Here is a 22,387-nt window from a genome sequence, read left to right on the forward strand (position 1 = left end):
AACAGACTGTTTTGTTACAAGTACACACACACACATATATCTAGTTAATAAGCTAACTTATACGAAAACATTTATCGAATGCAAAGAAGAGAATAAAAGATGACAACTTCTTAAATGTACAATAATTAATAATATAATAAGAGAATAAAAGATAACATCTCCTTAAATGTACAATAATTAATAATACAATAAGAGAATAAAAGATGACATCTCCTCAAATGTACAATAATTAATAATATAATAAGAGAATAAAAGATGACATCTCCTTAAATGTACAATAATTAATAATATAATAAGAAAATAAAAGATGACACCTCCTTAAATAAACAATAATTAATAATATAATAAGAGAATAAAAGATGGCATCTCCTTAACTGTACAATAATTAATAATATAATAAGAGAATAAAAGATGACATCTCCTTAAATGTACAATAATTAATAATAGATGGCATTATTAATATAAAATCTAAGATCATTTTCAATTGAGAGATGATACTATGAACAAAAGCGAGATTACGATATTGACTTACAAGGTCCAGACCCATACCCTCAAAATGTACAATAAACAAAAAATACACAATAAAAACAATGATAAAATGCAACAAATATAAATCTTTTTAGCAGTTTAGTTTTTATGTAAAAATCTTAATGCAGCTTCTCTTCCTTGAGAAATTATTTGACAATAAATAATTCAATATTATTAGTAATAAACCTTACATATACCAGACGGCTCCCTAGAGAAGATAGAAATTTTTAAATTTAATCTAATAGTTATAAGCAATAATGGTGGGAGACAGGAAAGGGTGCAACCCTCATTGCCATGGGCCTCAATAATTCTTAATTCAGCCCTCCTATGATGTTTGGATTGTGATCCAAATGGTCATGAAATAATTTGTATCAAAATCTTTAGTTGTTTCTTAAAATATCATATAACGATGTAGGTTGTGTACTATAAGCTGTGATGAAGTAAGTTAAAAAGAACCTATATTTCAGGGTTCATTAAATGTCATATTATTATGTAGGTTGTGAGCCATCAGCTGTGATGAAGTGGGCTATAAAAGAGCCTATAGTTCAGGATTCACTGAGACACGAGACTTGGTTATGTAGCGTCACTGTGACGTAGTGGGTTAGATAAGAAGTTCGCTGAGACGTTAGTGTAAGTTTGTGCAAATATGACATTATTCTTGTTTGTTTGTTTGTTTGTTTTTGAATTTCGCACAAAGCTACTCGAGGGCTAGCCGTCCCTAATTTAGCAGTGTAAGACTAGAGGGAAGGCAACTAGTGATCACCACCCACCGCCAACTCTTGGGCTACTCTTTTACCAACGAATAGTGGGATTGACCATTACATGTTAACGTCCCCACGTCTGAAAGGGCGAGCATGTTTGGCGCGACGGGGATGCGAACCCGCGACCCTCAGATTACGAGTCGCACGCCTTAACGTGTTTGGCCATGCCGGGCCGACATTATTCTACATGAAGTAACTTTTATTGATATATATATATATATACATATTAACACACACCTGCCTTCATAAGTTTAAGAAATGAACAGCAAAAGATATCAGAGACGGTAATCGTCCACCAGAGGGCGCGTGGAAGAGATAAGTAGGCGCGAGTGTCCGAGGTATATAATCAATGAAAAAAAAAAGAGAGAGAGAGATAAGTAAATGGGCGTAGTCCAAGTGATAAATAAAAATCAGACCGGAAACATGTCCGTTTCTTAAACAAAACGAGGACAGAAGTAAAAAAGTTACAGGGGCATGAAACTATCCTCATATTAATCAAAACAAAATTATCGACACAACATTACACCCACATCTTATTATTTCCCTGACTGACTCAGTACGGCCTACGTAAGTTAAATGTGTAATGTGGATCATGAAGTTCAGTTTTAATGTAATTATTCATCTCATGAACAACCTCAATCAATCATGTGCAAAGATTAGGCTTAACACTCGTATGCGACGCTTCAAAGCTTCAGTTGCATTTCAACTTGGTGCGTACCTTAACAGACGCGCATATACAAAAGTGACAAAAACATTCGCTGTGTCACATGCTTGAAAAGACATTATTACTTATACATCATTTTTACAAGGTACTTATAAGAGAAGTTTACACTGCAGAAACATGTCGCATTATGATATTTGAGGTAAATTATTGTACCGACAATTAACAGCCAATCCATCCTGTCTAACGAAAGTTTAATTACGGCTCCTTTTTCTCGTCTTACCATTCTCAAAAACTTACAGAAAACGTGAAACCCGAAAGAGAATAAAACCAAGTACTAATTATTAAAGAAAACTTTCATATATACTTCTTTCAGCTTTGATAAACGACCCTTGTCAGACAAAAGTTAAAATGAGTCATTAAAGTCTCTAAAGAAAACAAATTCAATTCAAACCAAAGCGCCAGAAAAGTCAGGTTTGTTACAGAAAAGTTAGAACCGCAACTACAGAATCTTTAAAAACAGGTTATATTCAACTCAGAACTCCAAAAAATCAGAAAGGACGTTCGATCAAATTCAAATGTCCTTCAAACTTTGTTCGTCAGACAAATCTTATAATTATCCACTACATAAAGAGCTTAGAGAAAATGAAAATTTGCTGTTTTATCCCTAAAACTGTGACGAAGAAAATGAATAAAGTATTTAAGATATATGAAAACTATAAAACAATTTTTTGAAAAAATATACCTTTAGAAGCAACTAAAATATACAGGCTTTTAAGAACAAAATGTGTCGAGGTGTGAACCCGAGAACCTATGGTTTGTGTCCATTCGTCGCAAATTGCCATTCCACACTTTGGAGCTTTGGACAGATTATAAGAGTGGTGGTCAACCATGATGACGAGAAAACCCACTTGTAGAGAAAAATATATATGTAAAAATGGCTGGTATGGATAGAGAAAATTATACAGATGAGCGAACAACGTTTCGACCTTCTTCGGTCATCGTCAGGTTCACTACCATTGTCCCCAATTTTAAACTGATAGACTAGAGAAAGGCATACAATTTAATTATAGTAGCCCTAAAGTTGTGCTTACTAGGTGCCTTTCCCTAGTCTATCAGTTTAAAATTGGGAACAAGGGTAGAGAGCCTTTGTGTAGCGAATATTGAAAAAAGCCAAACAAATAATGAGGCCGGTAAGACGTATCCTATTCATTCAATTCCTTAATCTGTTTATTGGACCCTCAATAACATTTTAAATCTTGCTCTTAACATCTAACCTATTCACATCTTTTTAATGAAGTTGGATCGTCGAATACTTTGTAAACGTCTCTTAATAATTCCGTCCCCCGCTGGGACAGCGGCAAGTCTACGGATTTTTGATGCTAAAATCAGGAGTTCCTTTCCCCTTGGTGGATACAGCAGATAGCCCGATGTGGCTGTTCTATAAGAAAAACAAACATAATAATTCCTTTCATGACAACGTCATCATTTGACAATGGCCATCATTCCGGCAGAATAGCAACTTTGTTCTTGGAAGAAAAATATATAACAAAGCTTTCAGTTTGTTTTCAGATGTTGTGGGCGGATTAGGCAGATGCCAAATGCAGTTCTTTCAGCTCTTGGGTCGTAAGGTTAGAGAAGATGGACACTGAACGTAATTCTTTCGGTTCTTGGGTCGAAGGCTAGAGAAGATAAACAGTAAATGCATTTCTTTCAGCTTTGTACTCGTAAGGCTAGAGTACATGGACATTAAATGTAATTACTTCATCTCTGTGCTCATACGGCTAAAGTATATAAACATTAAATGTAATTACTTCATCTCTGTGCTCATAAGCCTAAAGTAGATAGACATTAAATGTTATTATTTCAGCTTTGTACTCGTAAGGTTAAAGTAGATGGACATTAAATGTAATTATTTGAGCTTTGTACTCGTAAGGTTAAAGTAGATGGACATTAAATGTAATTATTTCAGCTGTGTGGTTATAAAGTTAAAGTGAGCATATTTGATATGATAGGGATTGGAACCCGCAACCCCCCGGCTTACGAGTCGTGTGTCTTTAACCACTTGGCCATGACGGGCATAGTTAGACTGGTGGTACTTTGTTTCTCATATCAGCACTCGTAAGACTAAAATGGACAGTTAAACGTTCCGTTAAATTTAATAATGTAATTACGATCATAGACTTAGAAACCGTTTCATTTAAATTCAAAATAAACGTACATACAGTGGATCGACATAATCAATAAAGACTAAAGTTACAGAAAAATTCCCTCTAGCCAGCCACAATAGATGTTGACTCTTAATGAATTTTGAAAACCACTTTACGCATGTATTAGATGCCGACAAAATTATACACCGCAATAATTTCTTGAACCTGAAAAACAGCCTACGACACTGACTTTGTTTTTAACAACAATATAGCAATTTTAATATTATGGCACGAGCTGTAGAGTTGGTCAACGAAGCGATCTGTAACGTCGAAAAACCAATATATTTAAATAGAGGATATCTTCGAATCACGTGACGGAGTCTAATTGTTTCCTAATCATTTCCTTGACTTTACATGACAGAACGCTGTTGTTGTTTTGAATTAAGCACAAAGTTACACAATGGGCTATCTGTGCTCTGCCCACCACGGGTATCGAAACCCGGTTTTTAGCGTTGTAAGTACGCAGACATACCGCTGAGCTACTGGGGGGCGACAGAACGCAGTAACCGTCTTTAGTTTTTGTTATAAACACAATGTCATATTCTGTATGGAATTCTGGGAAGATACAATGAATATTGCTACCTGCATTCATGATGTGCTAAAACCACGTAGGTCCAAGAGTTCTTGATAAAACTGAAATAGAAGTCTTATAACCCAAGCGCTTTCGAAAGGTGGTCTTTTCCTCTTCAGGGGCAATCTAGTGCTACCTACAAACAGGTTAGAGCATTAACAATAGGCGGAGCCACATATATCGATTACAATCCATTGAGATAGAAAATTACTTAGCTTTATGTTACAAGCACAAATGCTAAAACATTCCTTACAACCTCTCAACCAGAGGAATATTTACGAGTTTACTAAAAGTCTGGATAGTTCATAATCTATTTTCCGGATAGTTCATTATAAGAGATTAAAACAACATTTCAAGTTGAAGAAGGTCTACTGCCCGGACAGTTTATTATAAGAGGTTCAAACAACATTTTAAGTTGAAGAAGGTCTACTGTCCGGACAGTTCATTATAAGAGGTTCAAACAACATTTCCAAGTTGAAGCAGGTCTACTGTCCGGACAGTTCGTAAACGAGATTAAAACAACATTTCAAGTTGAAGAAGGTCTACTGCCTGGACAGTTTATTATAAGAGGTTCAAACAACATTTTAAGTTGAAGAAGATCTACTGTCCGGACAGTTCGTTATAAGAGGTTCAAACAACATTTCCAAGTTGAAGAAGGTCTACTGTCCGGACAGTTCATTATAAGAAGTTCAAACAACATTTCCAAGTTGAACAAGGTCTACTATCCGGACAGTTCATTATAATAGGATCGAGTAGCGTTTTCAAGAGCGAATAATAGAGAAGCAATGATTATCATGTAATCAACTAACTGGTTACCTCGAGAAAATAACTATGTGTTACACCCTAAAATGTGTTATAGAAAAACAGCAAGATAACCGTTTGAAGTGATTTTATATTACTTGCTACATTTAATTGACAGAAAATATGTGTATAGTTACGATGGGACGATCGGAATTTTAGAAATAACATAAGGAATATTAGAACTACACCACTGGAGGCGCTGTTTGTCAACTGATAACAGATGCAGAACTCGTACCAGAAGCACTCACCTTATTTCAAAACTTAAAAAAAAGAGAAAAAAGTTTTGAGTGTTAACTTGTTCCATTACTTAGATGACAGATCTGTTTTAATAGATAATTTGAAGTTCCGGTATTTATATCGAATAAAAATTTCACCTCGAGAGGACGACGCACGTTATTTCACGTGCTTGTCGTCAAGACCAATAAGAAACTTGCTTAACGTGGCAAAGTTGATCGACCCCATAGTTTAAATAATCCGGGGATGGAGGGAAGAGAAACAAAATTTGGTTGTTTTTTTTTCTAATGATCGAAACCACCTGATATAGATGGAGCCACAAACAGGTAACTGTACTACCAACGTTAATCTGTGAAAGTAGAAGTGTCATTTCTTACAAGGTATTTGACATGAAAGAAAAAACTGTCTGTAAGAGCCAACCTTTAAACCACTTCCATATTTAACAGGATATGTGCTATGAATAAATAGTTAAGAAAACTAGAATGAAGCCTGAGAAACTGTGAATTCAATACGATATCGTATAAAACTGAATTAATATGGTTTATTTTAAACTTCGCGCAATGCTTGACAAGGACTATCTACGCTAACTATGATTTAGATACGCTATTGCATATAACTGAATTAAACACTGTTGTATACAACTGAATTATACACTCCTCAACATAACAGAATTAAATACGCTGTTGTATATAGCAACATTAAACGTTCTATATAACTGAATTAAACACTGTTGTATAAAACTAAATTAAACACTGATGTATATAACAGAATAAAACACTGTTGAATATAAAGAATTACATACTTTTGTATATGACTGAACTAAGGACTGTTGTATATAACAAAATTAACGCTGTCGATTATAACTGAATTAAACACTGTTGTATATAACTGAACAAAACATTGTTGTATATAAATGAATTAAACACTTGTAAATCAGTGAAATAAAGACTGTTTAATTAAATACTGTTGTATGTAACATAATTAAATACGCTGTTGTATATAAATGAATTAAACACTTGTAAATCAGTGAAATAAAGACTGTTTAATTAAATACTGTTGTATGTAACATAATTAAATACGCTGTTGTATATAATTGAATTAAACACTGTTATATATAACATAATTAAACACTATTGTATATAACTGAATTAAAAACTGTTTTATGTAACAGAATTAAACACTGTCGTACAAAACTGGATTAAACTTGTTCTATACAACTGTATTAGCCCCTCTTCTATATAAATGAATTAAATACTGATGTGTATAACTGAATTACACACGCTGTTGTATACAACTGAATTAAACACTGTTGTATATATCTGAATCAAATATTGTTCTATATAATTGAATTAAACACTGTCAATATAACTGAATCAAACTGTTGTATATCAGTGAATTAAACACTATTGTATATAACTGAATGAAAAAGTGTTGTATGTAACAGAATTAAACACTGTTGTATAAAACTGAATTAAAATTGTTGTATACAACTGAATTAACCACTGTTCTATATAGCTGAGTTAAACACTGATGTGTATAACTGATTTATATAAGCTGTCGTATATAACAGAATTAAAGACTTGTATTTAACTCAGTTATCGAATGTTGCATATAACTGAATTAAACACTTGTAAAAACTGAATTAAATACGCTGTTGTATATACCTGAATTGAACACTTTTGTATATATCTGAATTAAACACAGCTGTGTATAATTGAATTAAAGACGCTGCTGTATACAACTGAATTAAACACGGTTGTGTATAAGTGAATTAAATACGATGCTGAATATATAGAAAAGTAATATACTCTCCACGGTTATTTTTAGATATCAAAGTAACTTCAGTGTTTCACTGAAGTTTGAAAGATTATTGGAGACAGGATGCCCCAACACTGTGTGAGTGGTAAATTGACGGGGTTACATTATGTGAAGTGCTCGAAACTAATCATTATTTATTTTGTTCATTTTTGGTGTATACTGTGTAAACACAATTATATATACCTATAAATACTTGTAGGTTGAATCTTCATCAAGCGGATGTTGATTTGAAAGATTTGCTCCTACTTAGAGAAAACATAGGAATACACATATGAACGACGTATAATACACACAGAAATCATAATACCATTATGTTACCCTTCGACGCAGGACTGACCAATAAGTTACTTTTGCGCAGGTCGTTATAACCCACCTAAATGTTTGCTTACTGCCACCTACCATCTTCAGCCACGAGCTTTCCAAGTGGCCACAGCATCGTCACCATGAAGATCACGCACCGTGAATGCACGTGTGAATGTTAAACGTGATAAACCCCACCTAGGACAGACTGTTTGTACAAGGGAAGTGTATATAGTTAAACTCAACAGATCCGGCTTGAATTGCGGGATAACCGCACCCTGGGGTCAAGATTATACCAAAGAAAACTATGTGAAGGTATGGATGACAACAGCAGTTTTATTGTCACGTCGAGGTGAGGAAATCTGTTGTTTTCTTAATGTAATCTGTCAAACAGTCCAAGACAATAGTAGACATCACGACAATCTAAACCTCCAGAACACATAATTACCTTCCTTCTTTATACAAGCCACAACTTGTTGATTTGAAAAGTTATTACAGTTTTAGGCAAAAAATGAATAAACAATAGCGTTAAGATGACACGGAATTCATTTGTATAAATATCTTGAATAATATTTTTGATATGAATTAGCAATAGTGGTACCTAACAACATGTAAAATATACATTACGTGATAATTTTTATATATTAACAGTAATGTTACCTAATAATGAAAATCCTGGAGGATAACAATTGCCTATAGTCATGTGAGAACTGTATACATACCAAAGAAAAACTAAACAATTATCCGTAGTCATGTGAGAACTTAAAAGTGATTTATAGTTATGTGAAAACAATAAAAATACTAGAGAAGAACTCGGTAATGTGAGCACTACAAAATATGAGAAAAATTCCAGCCATGAATGGTTGTAATGTTAGAACTATAAAAATTGAAGAAACAACCCGGCTCGGCATGGCCACGTGGTTAAGACATTCGACTCCTAATCCGAGGGTCGCGGATTCGAATCGCAGTCAAACCAAACATGTTTGCCGTTTCAGATGTGGGGGCGTTATAATGTTACGGTCAATCCCACTATTCGTTGGTAAAACAGTAGCCCAAGAGTTGGTGGTGATGACTAGCTGCCTTTCCTCTAGTCTTATACAGCTAAATTAGGGACGGCTAGAGCAGATAGCTATTTTAATCAGTGATGACGAGAAACCCACTTGTTGAGAAATTTATATGCAAAAACGGCTCGTTCGGGCTGAGAAAACACTTTCTTTGTGAACTTGACGATGACCGAAGAAGGTCGAAACGTTGTTCGCTCTTCTATGTAAAAGTGTTTTCTCAGCCCAAACGAGCCGTTTTTGCATATAAAGATAGCTATTTTGATAGCTTTGCGCGAAATTCAAAACAAACCAAAAGACAACCCAAGCAAGAATCTTTATCTTATCAAAAGTATGCAGATGAAGGAAGAGAAATCGCTGTCATTACAAGAAACCTAGAAGAGAATTCATTCACGAATCGTTGTCTGTGATGTTTTTAAAAGTGCGTGGATCTTTTTGACAGCAGCACTATATAAACTCCGTAAAAGACGCAACTACCGTGTTTCTCCGATAATAAGACCTACCCATAAAATAAGACCTAGTGTGATTTTTGGGGATAGTTTTAATATAAGCCCTACCCTTAAAATAAGCCCTAGTTAAGAGTGGCAGGAAGAGGAAAGAAATAAAAAAAATTAATTTATTAATTAGTTTAATAGTTAGTTAATTAGTTTGTTTAAGTATTAATCAGTTAGTTTAATAGTTTAATAATAGTTTATTTTAAATGGTTAGTTTAATAGTTTTACTTTGTAACTTATATTTTTTTAATATATCAAAATAAGACATCCCCCGAAAATAAGCCCTAGTGTCATATTTTGGAGTGAAAATTAATATAAGCCCTGTCTTATTTTCGGAGAAACACGGTACTAATTGTTGTCGTGCCATCACTATGAAAATTTCCAGTTCCCCAGTGAATCGGGTGATAAGTCTAAAGGCTTATAACACTGAAAATCAACTTTGAATAACTGTGGTGGGCACAGCAAATACAGCTCATTTTATGGCTTTGTGCTTAGCTATAAATGAAAAGAAAACCAAATTTGAATCCCAGAAGAAAATCCAACAGTTATGTAAACAACTCAAGCAAAGAAAACACAAAAAAACAACAACCATAAATTATTATCCTTTGGGCACTATCAAAATTCCATGAGGAAACTGTTGTCACGTCAGCGCTATAAAGCGATATCGATAACAGTATTTGTGAAATGTTGGACCTGTAGTACTTTCCCTGTTCGTGTTTCCCCATGATAATTACAATAAGAATCGAGAGACACTAAGAACTAGTCCTCAGGGCCTTCCGCAGTTCCATGACCGCGGAGGAAGAAATAAACGTCAGTTGACCGAAGAAAGTTTAAAATTACGTGGATTTTCGCCTATAAAAACAGTATCACTTTTGTATTCTGTGTTTTATCGATTTTCAATTAATCTATAACTTACGGTGCATTGCAGTATAGCCAGTAGTGACACTAGAGTTAAAACTAGATTATAAAACCTTGTCAAATGATCTTAAAGTAATAGTGGCAGTATTACTTAAAACAGTAAATCGTAGAGTTACATTTTGAAGTAAACCTACAAACTTCACTTTCATTGTATTTAAAACGTGACACATCCTTCATGAGCAGTTTTAACTTTTAATACGACTCTAATCAGTGGTTTAGTTTTATCTAAAACACAGGATAATAGGACAAATAATACATATTATTCTAAAACAAGTTATTACAATACATGACTGTAAATCAATCTACGGAAAATTTCATGGCCTGGCGGAGAATATCACATGCTCTTCTTTCATAGGAAATCTCGTGTTTTACCATAGAGAGTCACGTGCTCTTTCATAGGAAGTTTCGTATTTTGCCACAGAAAGTTACGTGCTCTGCTATTTATCTCTGCTATTTTTAAAATTTTGGTATCATGTTATACCTCTTTTTGAACAGTACATTTACGATAAACAGCGAAAGAAACAGTTTTTTTTACCTCATAAACTTGACGAGATCGAGAGAACAAAAGAGAATTTTGTTGAAACTCAAATTTTACGGTTGTTTTCATGTTTACAGAAACAGCACCTAAATAAATGCGTCGTGTACCAGCTCTGGATCAAACAAAACTTCGCCGACACATGTTTATTGTAGGTAAAATCCCACTCTAGACACGGAATTTTCTCTCGCTAGTGCAAACAGTGGATAGTTTTCGCATAGGTATTTATAAAGTATGGCTTAGACACATGTCTAAATCCAAAACTCTAATTCCCAACTAAACTAAAAGTAAGCTGTTTCATTTTACTGCTCGCTGACACTATATATTCATTAGGGAAAATTAAACCTGATAAACCTCGGAAGGTAGACCACCATTCTTTAGGGACGATTAAACCTGGTAAACCTCGGAAGGTAGACCACCATTCTTTAGGGACGATTAAACCTGGTAAACCTCGGAAGGTAGACCATCATTCTCTAGGGACAATTAAACCTCGGAAAGTTGACCATAATTCTTTAAAGACAATTAAACCTGGTAAACCTCGGAAAATAGACCATCATTCTTTAGGGACGATTAAACCTGGTAAACTTCAGAAAGTAGACCTTCACTCTTTAGGGACGATTAAGCCTGATAAACCTCGGAATGTAGACCATCATTCTTTAGGGACGATTAAACCTAATAAACCTCGGAAGGTAGACCTTCATTCTTTAGGGATGATTGAATCTGGTAAGCTTCGGAAAGTAGACCACCATTCTTTAGGGACGATTAAACTTGGTAAACCTCGGAAAGTTGACCATCATTCTTTAAGAACGATTAAACCTCGAAAAGTTGACCATCATTTTTTAAGGACGATTAAACCTGATAAACCTCGGAAGGTAGACCACCATTCTTTAGGGACAATTAAACCTCGGAAAGTTGACCATAATTCTTTGAGGACAATTAAACCTGGTAAACCTCGGAAAGTAGACCATCATTCTTTAGGCACGATTAAACCTGATAAACCTCGGAAAGTAGACCATCATTCTTTAGGGACGATAAAACCTGATAAACCTCGGAAGGTAGACCTTCATTCTTTAGGGACGATTGAATCTGGTAAACTTCGGAAAGTAGACCTTCATTCTTCAGGGACGATTAAACCTGATAAACCTCGGAAAGTAGAACATCATTCTTTAGGGACGATTAAACCTCGGAAAGTTGACCATCATTCTTTATGGACGATTAAACCTCGAAAAGTTGACCATCATTCATTAAAGACGATTAAACCTGATAAACCTCGGAAGGTAGACCACCATTCTTTAGGGACAATTAAACCTCGGAAAGTTGACCATAATTCTTTAAGGCAATTAAACCTCGGAAAGTTGACCATAATTCTTTAAGGACAATTAAACCTGGTAAACCTCGGAAAGTAGACCTTCACTCTTTAGGGACGATTGAATCTGGCAAACTTCGGAAAGTAGACCTTCATTCTTCAGGGACGATTAAACCTGATAAACCTCGGAAAGTAGAACATCATTCTCTAGGGAGATTAAACCTCATAAACCTCGGAAGGTAGACCACCATTCTTTAGGGACGATTAAACCTCATAAACCTCGGAAGGTAGAACACCATTCTTTAGGGACGATTAAACCTCGGAAAGTTGACCATCATTCTTTATGGACGATTAAACCTCAAAAAGTTGACCATCATTCATTAAGGACGATTAAACCTGATAAACCTCGGAAGGTGGACCACCATTCTTTAGGGACAATTAAACCTCGGAAAGTTGACCATAATTCTTTAAGGACAATTAAACCTGGTAAACCTCGGAAAGTAGACCTTCATTCTTCAGGGACGATTAAACCTGATAAACCTCGGAAAGCAGAACATCATTCTTTAGGGACGATTAAACCTCATAAACCTCGGAAGGTAGACCACCATTCTCTAGGGACGATTAAACCTTGTAAACCTCGAAAGGTAGACTACCATTCTTTAGGGACGATTAAACCTCGAAAAGTTGACCATCATTCTTTAAGGACGATTAAACCTCGAAAAGTTGACCATCATTCTTTAAGGACGATTAAACCTCGAAAAGTTGACCATCGCTATTTAAGGATGATTAAACCTGATAAACCTCGGAAGGTAGATCATAATTCTCTAGGGACAATTAAACCTCGGAAAGTTGACCATCATACTTTAAGGACGATTAAACCTAGTAAACTTCGGAAAGTAGACCTTCATTCTTTAAAGGACGATTAAACCTGGTAAACTTCGGAAAATGGACCTTCATTCTTTAGGGACGATTAAACCTTGTAAACTTCAGAAAGTAGATCTTCACTCTTTAGGGACGATTAAACCTGATAAACCTCGGAAAGTAGACCATCATTCTTTAGGGACGATTAAACCTGATAAACCTCGGAAGGTAGACCTTCATTCTTTAGGGACGATTGAATCTGGTAAACCTCGAAAGGTAGACCACCATTCTATAGGGATGATTGAATCTGGTGAACTTCGGAAAGTAGACCTTCATTCTTCAAAGACGATTAAACCTGGTAAACTTCGGAAAGTGGACCTTCATTCTTTAGGGACGATTAAACCTTGTAAACTTCAGAAAGTAGATCTTCACTCTTTAGGGACGATTAAACCTGATAAACCTCGGAAAGTAGACCATCATTCTTTAGGGACGATTAAACCTGATAAACCTCGGAAGGTAGACCACCATTCTCTAGGGACGATTAAACCTTGTAAACCTCGAAAGGTAGACTACCATTCTTTAGGGACGATTAAACCTCGAAAAGTTGACCATCATTCTTTCAGGACGATTAAACCTCGAAAAGTTGACCATCGCTATTTAAGGATGATTAAACCTGATAAACCTCGGAAGGTAGATCATAATTCTCTAGGGACAATTAAAATTCGGAAAGTTGATCATCATTCTTTATGGACGATTAAACCTCGAAAAGTTGACCATCATTCATTAAGGACGATTAAACCTGATAAACCTCGGAAAGAAGACCATCATTCTTTAGGGACGATAAAACCTGATAAACCTCGAATGGTAGACCTTCATTCTATAGGGATGATTGAATCTGGTGAACTTCGGAAAGTAGACCACCATTCTTTAGGGACGATTAAACCTCATAAACCTCGGAAGGTAGAACACCATTCTTTAGGGACGATTAAACCTCGGAAAGTTGACCATCATTCTTTATGGACGATTAAACCTCAAAAAGTTGACCATCATTCATTAAGGACGATTAAACCTGATAAACCTCGGAAAGAAGACCATCATTCTTTAGGGACGATAAAACCTGATAAACCTCGAAAGGTAGACCTTCATTCTATAGGGATGATTGAATCTGGTGAACTTCGGAAAGTAGACCTTCATTCTTCAAAGACGATTAAACCTGATAAGCCTCGGAAAGTAGAACATTATTCTTTAGGGACGATTAAACCTCATAAACCTCGGAAGGTAGACCACCATTCTCTAGGGACGATTAAACCTGATAAACCTCGGAAGGTAGACCACCATTCTTTAGGGACAATTAAACCTCGGAAAGTTGACCATAATTCTTTAAGGACAATTAAACCTGGTAAACCTCGGAAAGTAGACCATCATTCTTTAGGGACGATTGAATCTGGTAAACTTCGGAAAGTAGACCTTCATTCTTCAGGGACGATTAAACCTGATAAACCTCGGAAAGTAGAACATCATTCTTTACGGACGATTAAACCTGATAAACCTCGGAAAGAAGACCATCATTCTTTAGGGACGATAAAACCTGATAAACCTCGACAAGTTGACCATCATACTTTAAGGACGATTAAACTTAGTAAACTTCGAAAAGTAGACCTTCATTATTTAGGGACGATTAAACCTGGTACCTCGGAAAGTAGACCATCATTCTTTAGGGACGATTAAACCTGGTAAACCTCGGAAAGTAGACCATCATTCTTTAGGGACGATTAAACCTGATAAACCTCGGAAGGTAGAACTTCATTCTTCAGGGACGATTGAATCTGGTAAACCTCGAAAGGTAGACCACCATTCTTTAGGGACGATTAAACCTCGGAAAGTTGACCATCATTCTTTATGGACGATTAAACCTCGAAAAGTTGACCATCATTCTTTAAAGACGATTAAACCTGATAAACCTCGGAAGGTAGACCACCATTCTTTAGGGACAATTAAACCTCGGAAAGTTGACCATAATTCTTTAAGGACAATTAAACCTAGTAAACCTCGGAAAGTAGACCATCATTCTTTAGGGACGATTGAATCTGGTAAACTTCGGAAGGTAGACCACCATTCTTTAGGGACGATTAAAATTCGGAAAGTTGATCATCATTCTTTATGGACGATTAAACCTCGAAAAGTTGACCATCATTCATTAAGGACGATTAAACCTGATAAACCTCGGAAAGTTGACCATAATCCTTTAAGGACAATTAAACCTGGTAAACCTCGGAAAGTAGACCATCATTCTTTAGGCACGATTGAACCTGATAAACCTCGGAAAGTAGATCATCATTCTTTAGTGACGATTAAACCTGGTAAACTTCAGACCTCATACGTTATACATTGTATTGAAACGAATTATATTCGCGGGGAAGCGCGTTCTCCTACCAATAAGTGAAACTTTGCGTATTACGGTTGGTGTGGTTGGTTATTCATTAAGAACACAATGTGTTAATTGACCAATAAACCGCAGATGCGTGTGGTTTTAATAGCCACTTCTGACGTCAACGAACACGGGTTCGCACGCTACGTGGATGTTGTGGGGGTGGTATTTAAAAAAACAACAAAAAAACCTCACGTCTATAAATTACCAAGACATCATGCAAGAGCTTTTGCTCTGTGAACTGTAATTTCTGGTCACGACTTTCAACCTCTCCAAGTTCATAGAGCGTCAGAGATTTCTCGATAAGCTTTGTCTACCACTCATCGGTATGAGCTACGTCTGGTTTAGGTCGTCTATAAACAACCCATCAAAAACACGCTACGAAAGAAGGTCAGATCACTGACTGCCCTCTGGTGTCACGATTGCTACCTTTGTTGAGCCCTGTGGACATTACTGAAATTCGTGCAGGTGGATGAGTGGCTTGTATTGATAAAAAATGATAAAAAATCTATGGTGTGGTAACCCAACGGGGGCGGCCCAAGGGTCGACTCTTCAAATAGACACGTGCTCACTCTTTAAGTCCTGAAGGCACGATGTTACTGGATCGATCTTCCTGTAGCTGTCTATTGTGCCATACATAGCTTACGATTACAAATTACAGGAACTTTGGGTTAATTAGTTGTACCTGCTTTCATTCAGTTACACTTTCACTTGTTGCTAAGATAAACAGGTCACGGTCTATTTCCTCGTTCTTCCAACAATGAATTCTACAGCTCTTACAGAAAGTACTTAATGTAGATACGTATACCACAACGTGAGCGTGAAAGGTTCCCCTGCGCTTGCGCATATTTCATCGTTTCATGATTTTAAGACGTAAAAGTCAATGAAACTAATTATTATTTATTGTACATAGTCAGTGCGTTGCATTATGGATCCGGATGTTCATGGTTAGAATCCCGTTGCCACAAAATTAATTGTTTGTTTGTTTTTGAATTTCACGCAAAGCTACTCGAGGGCTATCTGCGCTAGTCGTCCCTAATTTAGCAGTCTTACGTGTAAGACTAGAAAGAAGACAACTAGTCATCACCACCCACCGCCAACTCTTGGGGTACTTTTACACCAACGAATAGTGGGATTGATTGTCACATTATAACGTCCCCCACGGCTGAAAGGGCGAGCATGTTTGGTGCGACGGGGAGTCGAACGCCTTAACTACTTGGCCATGCCGCCGCAAAATTAATCTGCCTTCACTTATGAGTTCAAAATTAGGAATAATTAGTACAAAAGGCCCCCTGCTTATTTATACGAAACAAAGGCTTTCTTTAAAATATAGTTTTCTTCCAAGATAAAGTTAAATTCTAAATAACTGAACCAGTTTTAATATTGATGAGGTGTCGCCTTTATATTTAAATATTTCAAATGATTTAAATATTTTAATCGCATTTATGTATCAGTGTAATTCTATTTCAAAGTCCTAACTTGTCCCTGTCATAATTTAGTTAGGGACAAACATAACAATGTTATCCAGTCACGCTTAGTCGCCGTCACAAGTTAAATGTAGACCAGCATAACACTGTTGTCCTTTCACACCTTGTCGCTGTCGTAAGTTCATTAAGTATATTGTTAGTACTCAGAAAACAAAGATTTCTCCAGGATAACAGAACGTTCAGCGTGGTTTAAAATCTTAGTGTTAAAACAGTGACGTAGTTTCTGTGACAGGTGAGAGAATTATGATTCTAACTGACTTAATGATCACGCTGCAATATCAGTTTGTTTGTATAAAATAAAGAGAGACGTCATTTCGAATTCCAAATGTGACCAAATTATTATGTTTGGTTTCTATCCTATCCTGTTTTTCTCATACAAAAACTGCAAAGTAAATAAACAAACTGGTTTGAAAGACTTTACCTGTACTTAAAATACAATCTATAAAAAATGACAAACACGTCAGCTCTGTAGCCATACATGTTTGTTGTATATTTTATTTATTATTGGGTGGTTCGGCATGGCCAAGCGCGTTAAGGTGTGCGACTCGTAATCTGAGGGTCGCGGGTTCGCATCCCCGTCGCGCCAAACATGCTCGCCCTTTCAGCCGTGGAAGCGTTATAATGTGACAGTCAATCCCACTATTCGTTGGTAAAAGAGTAGCCCAAGAGTTGGCGGTGGGTGGTGATGACTAGCTGCCTTCCCTCTAGTCTTACACTGCTAAATTCGGGACAGATAGCACAGATAGCCCTCGAGTAGCTTTGTGCGAAATTCAAACGAAAAACAACAAGAAAAATTTATTATTGGGTATGAATATATGTTGTTTACCTAATTCAGGAGAGGAAATACCTCGAAAAGAAATATGTTATTACCACAGAAACTATTTTTATCGAAACGATACCTGAATAACCCTTACAGACATTATGTTCTGTCTTTGGTTTGACGAAGGGTGATAATTCTGTGACTTGACTTTGGTTTAACAAGTTTTACTTTCATTACTTCGGTTTGATTTAGCAAGGATAAACAGTTCCATGAGCATCTTTGTTTTGGCGAAGTGTCGCTTATTTGTGACTTTTGTTATCTGTAGTAAGAAGTCATAATTTCTCGACTTGTGTTGGGTGTACCAAGAAGGCACACTTTTTTTATTTGTGTTAGGTGTAGCAAGAAGGCACAGTTTTTATTTGTTAGGTGTACCAAGAAGGCACACCTTTTTGATTTGTGTTAGTTGTAACAAGAAGGCATAGTTTTTATTTGTGTTAGGTATAGCGAGAAGACACAGTTTTTGATTTGTGTTAGGTGTAGCAAAAAGGCACAGTTTTTATTTGTGTTAAGTATAGCAAGAAGGCACAGTTTTTTATTTGTGCTAGGTGTAGAAAGAAGGCGCAGTTTTTGATTTTATGTTAAGTGCAGCAAGAAGGCATAGTTTTATGATTTGCGTTACGTGTAGCAAGAAGGCAGTTTTTTTATTTTATGTTAGGTGTAGCAAGAAGGCACAATTTTGTGGTTTGTGTTAGGTGTAGCAAGAAGGCACAGTTTTTTATTTTATGTTAGGTGTAGTAAGAAGGCACAGTTTTGTGATTTGTGTTAGGTGTAGCAAGAAGGCACAATTTTTTATTTGTGTTAAGTGTAACAAGAAGGCATAGACAGTTTCGTGTCGTGAGGAATCCGCACTGTGAATAAGTACTGTTTTAAACTTCAGACTTAACATTAACAACAAAACCATCTCCTAACAATTAGATGACAAAATAAGTTATCTACAGAACTGGTCAGAAGTGTTAGGACAAGAGAATTTTGTGTTTCTTTCCATTTTAAGGTTATAATTATTCCATATCATTGCAGAATGTAAATTCAACACTATGGTAATACTTCACTGATCTCTGTTGACAAATGAATGAGTCAGGGTGAGAACACTTATTATTCTTTACAGAATTGTCACATAATAAGAGTTACTAGTACTTTTTAATGATCTGCTTGTAACATTTATGTTGTATAACAGAGTTAACAGAACTTTTTAATGGTCTGTGTGTAACATTTATGTTGTATAACAGAGTTAACACAACTTTTTAATGATCTGCATGTAACATTTATGTTGTATAACAGAGTTAACACAACCTTTTAATGGTCTATGTGTAACTTTTTATGTAGTATAACAGAGTTACCAGAACTTTTTAATGGTCTGTGTGTAACTTTTTATGTAGTATAACAGAGTTACCAGAACTTTTTAATGGTCTGTGTGTAACTTTTAACTTTTATGTAGTATGTTGTACAGAGTTAGATCTGCAGTAACTTTATGTTGTATAACAGAGTTAACACAACCTTTTAATGATCTGCATTTCACACAACTTTTAGATTATCGCATCAGAAAATCTGTGTGTAACTTTTAATCAGGATATGAGTGTATAATATGAGTGTATAATACTCCTACGAACATGGCTACATAAATACAGGTACATCAAATCCTTCACAAACCTGTGTACATTATATCCTTCTTAAATATAGGTACATCATAAAAACAGACACATCTTGCCCATTACAAACTAATATTGGTTTTGTTGCCACCATACAGTTGGCTACATAAAGATAATACAGTAAAATCGCAATGCCTTCCTGTTAGTTTAATACCAAGAAGGGGAAAAAGTCAGTATTTTAATCTGTGCAACAGGTTAATTCGCTTGGCCACTCCACTTGTGTCATGACTGTTCTTTCACAAGTCATAAAAAGTTGTTTACCGTAAGTAAGGTTACATGGAAAGTTCCCACATTACGTTTAAGAAATTTCATTGCTCAATATCAGTGAAATACTCAGTATGTATAAAAAAAACATGAACTAATTGGTTTAACTTTAAATAATTTATTTAAGGAATCCTCAGTTTATATATAGTTGTTAAAAACTAGTTATTATTGTTATGTTAAACAATAACTAGAATTAACGTAAAAGACATCGTACAATATTCAGGCAACTTGGTTTGCCTTTTGTTTCACTGCCTTTACACGTCGTTAAGGTAAACCACAAATGAAATATATTTTGTCTCTACACCTTATTTCCGAGATAAGAGAGGAATACATACCATTGTCCAGTAACATTTTAATCTCTCAAAAGCGATCTCTTTTATCTGTTTCTCTCTCTCTCTATATATATATATATACAGTGTATATATGTATTACAATAATACTAGTGGTTTGTCTGTCCTGGAAATGTACTCGCGTATCATCAATATTCACTCTATTTTTATCAATGAATGACTGGAATTACTTTTCCATGTTCACCAGTATCAAGGCAAGGTGCAAATATACTCTACTACTTTTTGTTTGTTTGTTTTTTAAAGGGTCAGGAGATATTTTTATCGACCTCATTGGATTATTAGGCCGCTTTTCAATGCTACCAGTTAGTTATATTGGTATTAAGGCAATCAACGTGTTGAGACTTCTCACCATTACTGAAAATGTGCGCAGCTAGAATAACGAAATGCGCGGCACTTGATTGGTTGATATGCGGCTGCGCAGTCCAGAGGAACATTTCACCTCATTATTTAAATACACATCGCGTGCACTTTATTTTAAGGGATGTGTACAAAAGACAGACGAAAATATAGTTTTGTACAATAAAATATTAAATCTTATCAAAGTGTTTACATGCGTTTGACATTAGGTCGTAGAATAACATTATAAGTTTATTTATTAAGTGCAGTAAAATTTGGCCCTAACTAAAGCAAAAAACGTACAGAAATTACTTAGTGTTAACTTATCTCTTCATCGAGTCTGCTTAATTAAGGTTTAACTAATGTTAAGCTTAAGACAAGTAGACTTGCAGATTTTGTTTTCTGCAATTAGAATTCTTTCATATTATTCCAGAAAGGCAGTGTTTAAAGAAGTACCATAATGATAAAGATACTAATTCCATTGCAAGTACCTTTGGATCTCTGCTAGTGTAATCGTAAGATATACCTTTGCTTACCGACCATATACAAGAGACCTACGTGGCGAATGAAACACTTATACGCTGTAATGTCTGTACAGCCAGCGAAATAAATGTGGCATGAGGTGCTGGTACGTTTGTTAGCACATACTTTAAGTTTTTCTGGAAGTACACACACCATACTTGTATTATTATCAATTTATTTTTCTTCTTATTATTCCTTAGGGAATATTATCCGTGTTTTGGTTGATTCGGAAACTTAAAAACCAACAGTTTTGGTTTATGTGGTTTTCTCAACCAATGTATATAGGTTTATTCAATCACTCAATCTAGCTGGTAGAGATCGACTCAACGGTTTATAAGTAATAATTCGTAAGTCCACAGTAGGCGGTTTCAATCTGGTTGACGCTGACAGCTGTTTATTGAAAGGTGTTATTATATGTTATAGCTTTAGACAGTATAGATACTACTAAAAGGAAGCCTCCAATGTATGAACTTCATTGCTTTCTTTAGGCAACAATAATTAATTTATTTAAAAAACGGTGTTCTACGTACGGAATAAAATTTTCAAATTAAATTAGAATATTGCGAGACAGAAGTATTTTTCAGTTGTCTGGAAACCGAATAAAGAAGAAACGAACTGCACAATAAAAAGAAGAAATTCAGTATGATTAATCTCCACGTGCTGGTAAACCGTTAAAACTTGGCAACACCTTCTGATCACGTGATCGAGTAGCTTGTTTTTGTTCGTTGATCGTGCAGATATGGCTGTGATAAAGACTCGTGTTGGATGTTCCGTGTGTTCGATCCAGCCTCCTAGAAACAGAAAACCTTGAAAAAGGCGCCAACACAGCGCGAACATGTAGGCTATTTTACAAGGTGAGGTGAAGCAAAATTTAATATTCACAATAAGCTCACTTATTGTTCTAGAAAAAAACAACATGTAAAGTAGCCCACTATCCTCATCTACTGACTACCGCCCGATGGTCACTTATTTTTCTAGAAATACTATAAACAAAACAGTATGTAAAGTGGAACCTAGTGGCTAACCATTCTCATATTGTAAACCCTTTCAGACTTATTGCCTTATTAGCGATATGCTCACTTACTATTATTAAAACAAAACAATGTAACAAGTAACCTAGCTTCCGCATCACACCACAGTATTAGTTTACAAACTTGAGGTTGACTAACACAACATTGTGTTAGAACATGTACTTTCTACACACATTCTGATCTCTATGTCATTTTGCTGATTCGCGGTTTGCGCAAAACCGCACTTTTGGGCAGTGGGTTCGTTATAGAAGTTCCATTATTCGATTGAAGAGGACCAAAACTTTGTAGTGGGTGAAGGTAACTGGCTGTTTTCCATCCAGATTATCACTTCAAAATTAGAGATAGCAGTCGGTCCTTGTTTAGATTTGTGCGAACTTCCAAAAAGAAAAGTAACCAAACTTTCTCTCTTTAAATATATACAACATAAAAATATATCGCTGCATA

General features: G+C 35.6%; 1 protein-coding gene across 7 annotated transcripts in view; it reads right to left on the reverse strand.

Annotated features, from left to right (window-relative positions):
• LOC143237789 (protein grainyhead-like) overlaps positions 1–22,387 on the reverse strand; it is a 119,141-nt gene that overhangs the window by 39,786 nt on the left and 56,968 nt on the right. For 2 of the 7 annotated variants that reach the window (XM_076477378.1, XM_076477377.1), the window contains exon 2: positions 4,743–4,867. The exons of the other annotated variants lie outside the window; for them this stretch is intronic. The gene's annotated coding sequence lies outside the window, so the exon portion shown is untranslated. The remainder of the gene's footprint in view (positions 1–4,742; positions 4,868–22,387) is intronic. 7 annotated transcript variants of the gene reach the window in all.

Source organism: Tachypleus tridentatus, chromosome 13 (assembly GCF_004210375.1).
Source record: "Tachypleus tridentatus isolate NWPU-2018 chromosome 13, ASM421037v1, whole genome shotgun sequence".
Classification (NCBI taxonomy): domain Eukaryota; kingdom Metazoa; phylum Arthropoda; class Merostomata; order Xiphosura; family Limulidae; genus Tachypleus; species Tachypleus tridentatus.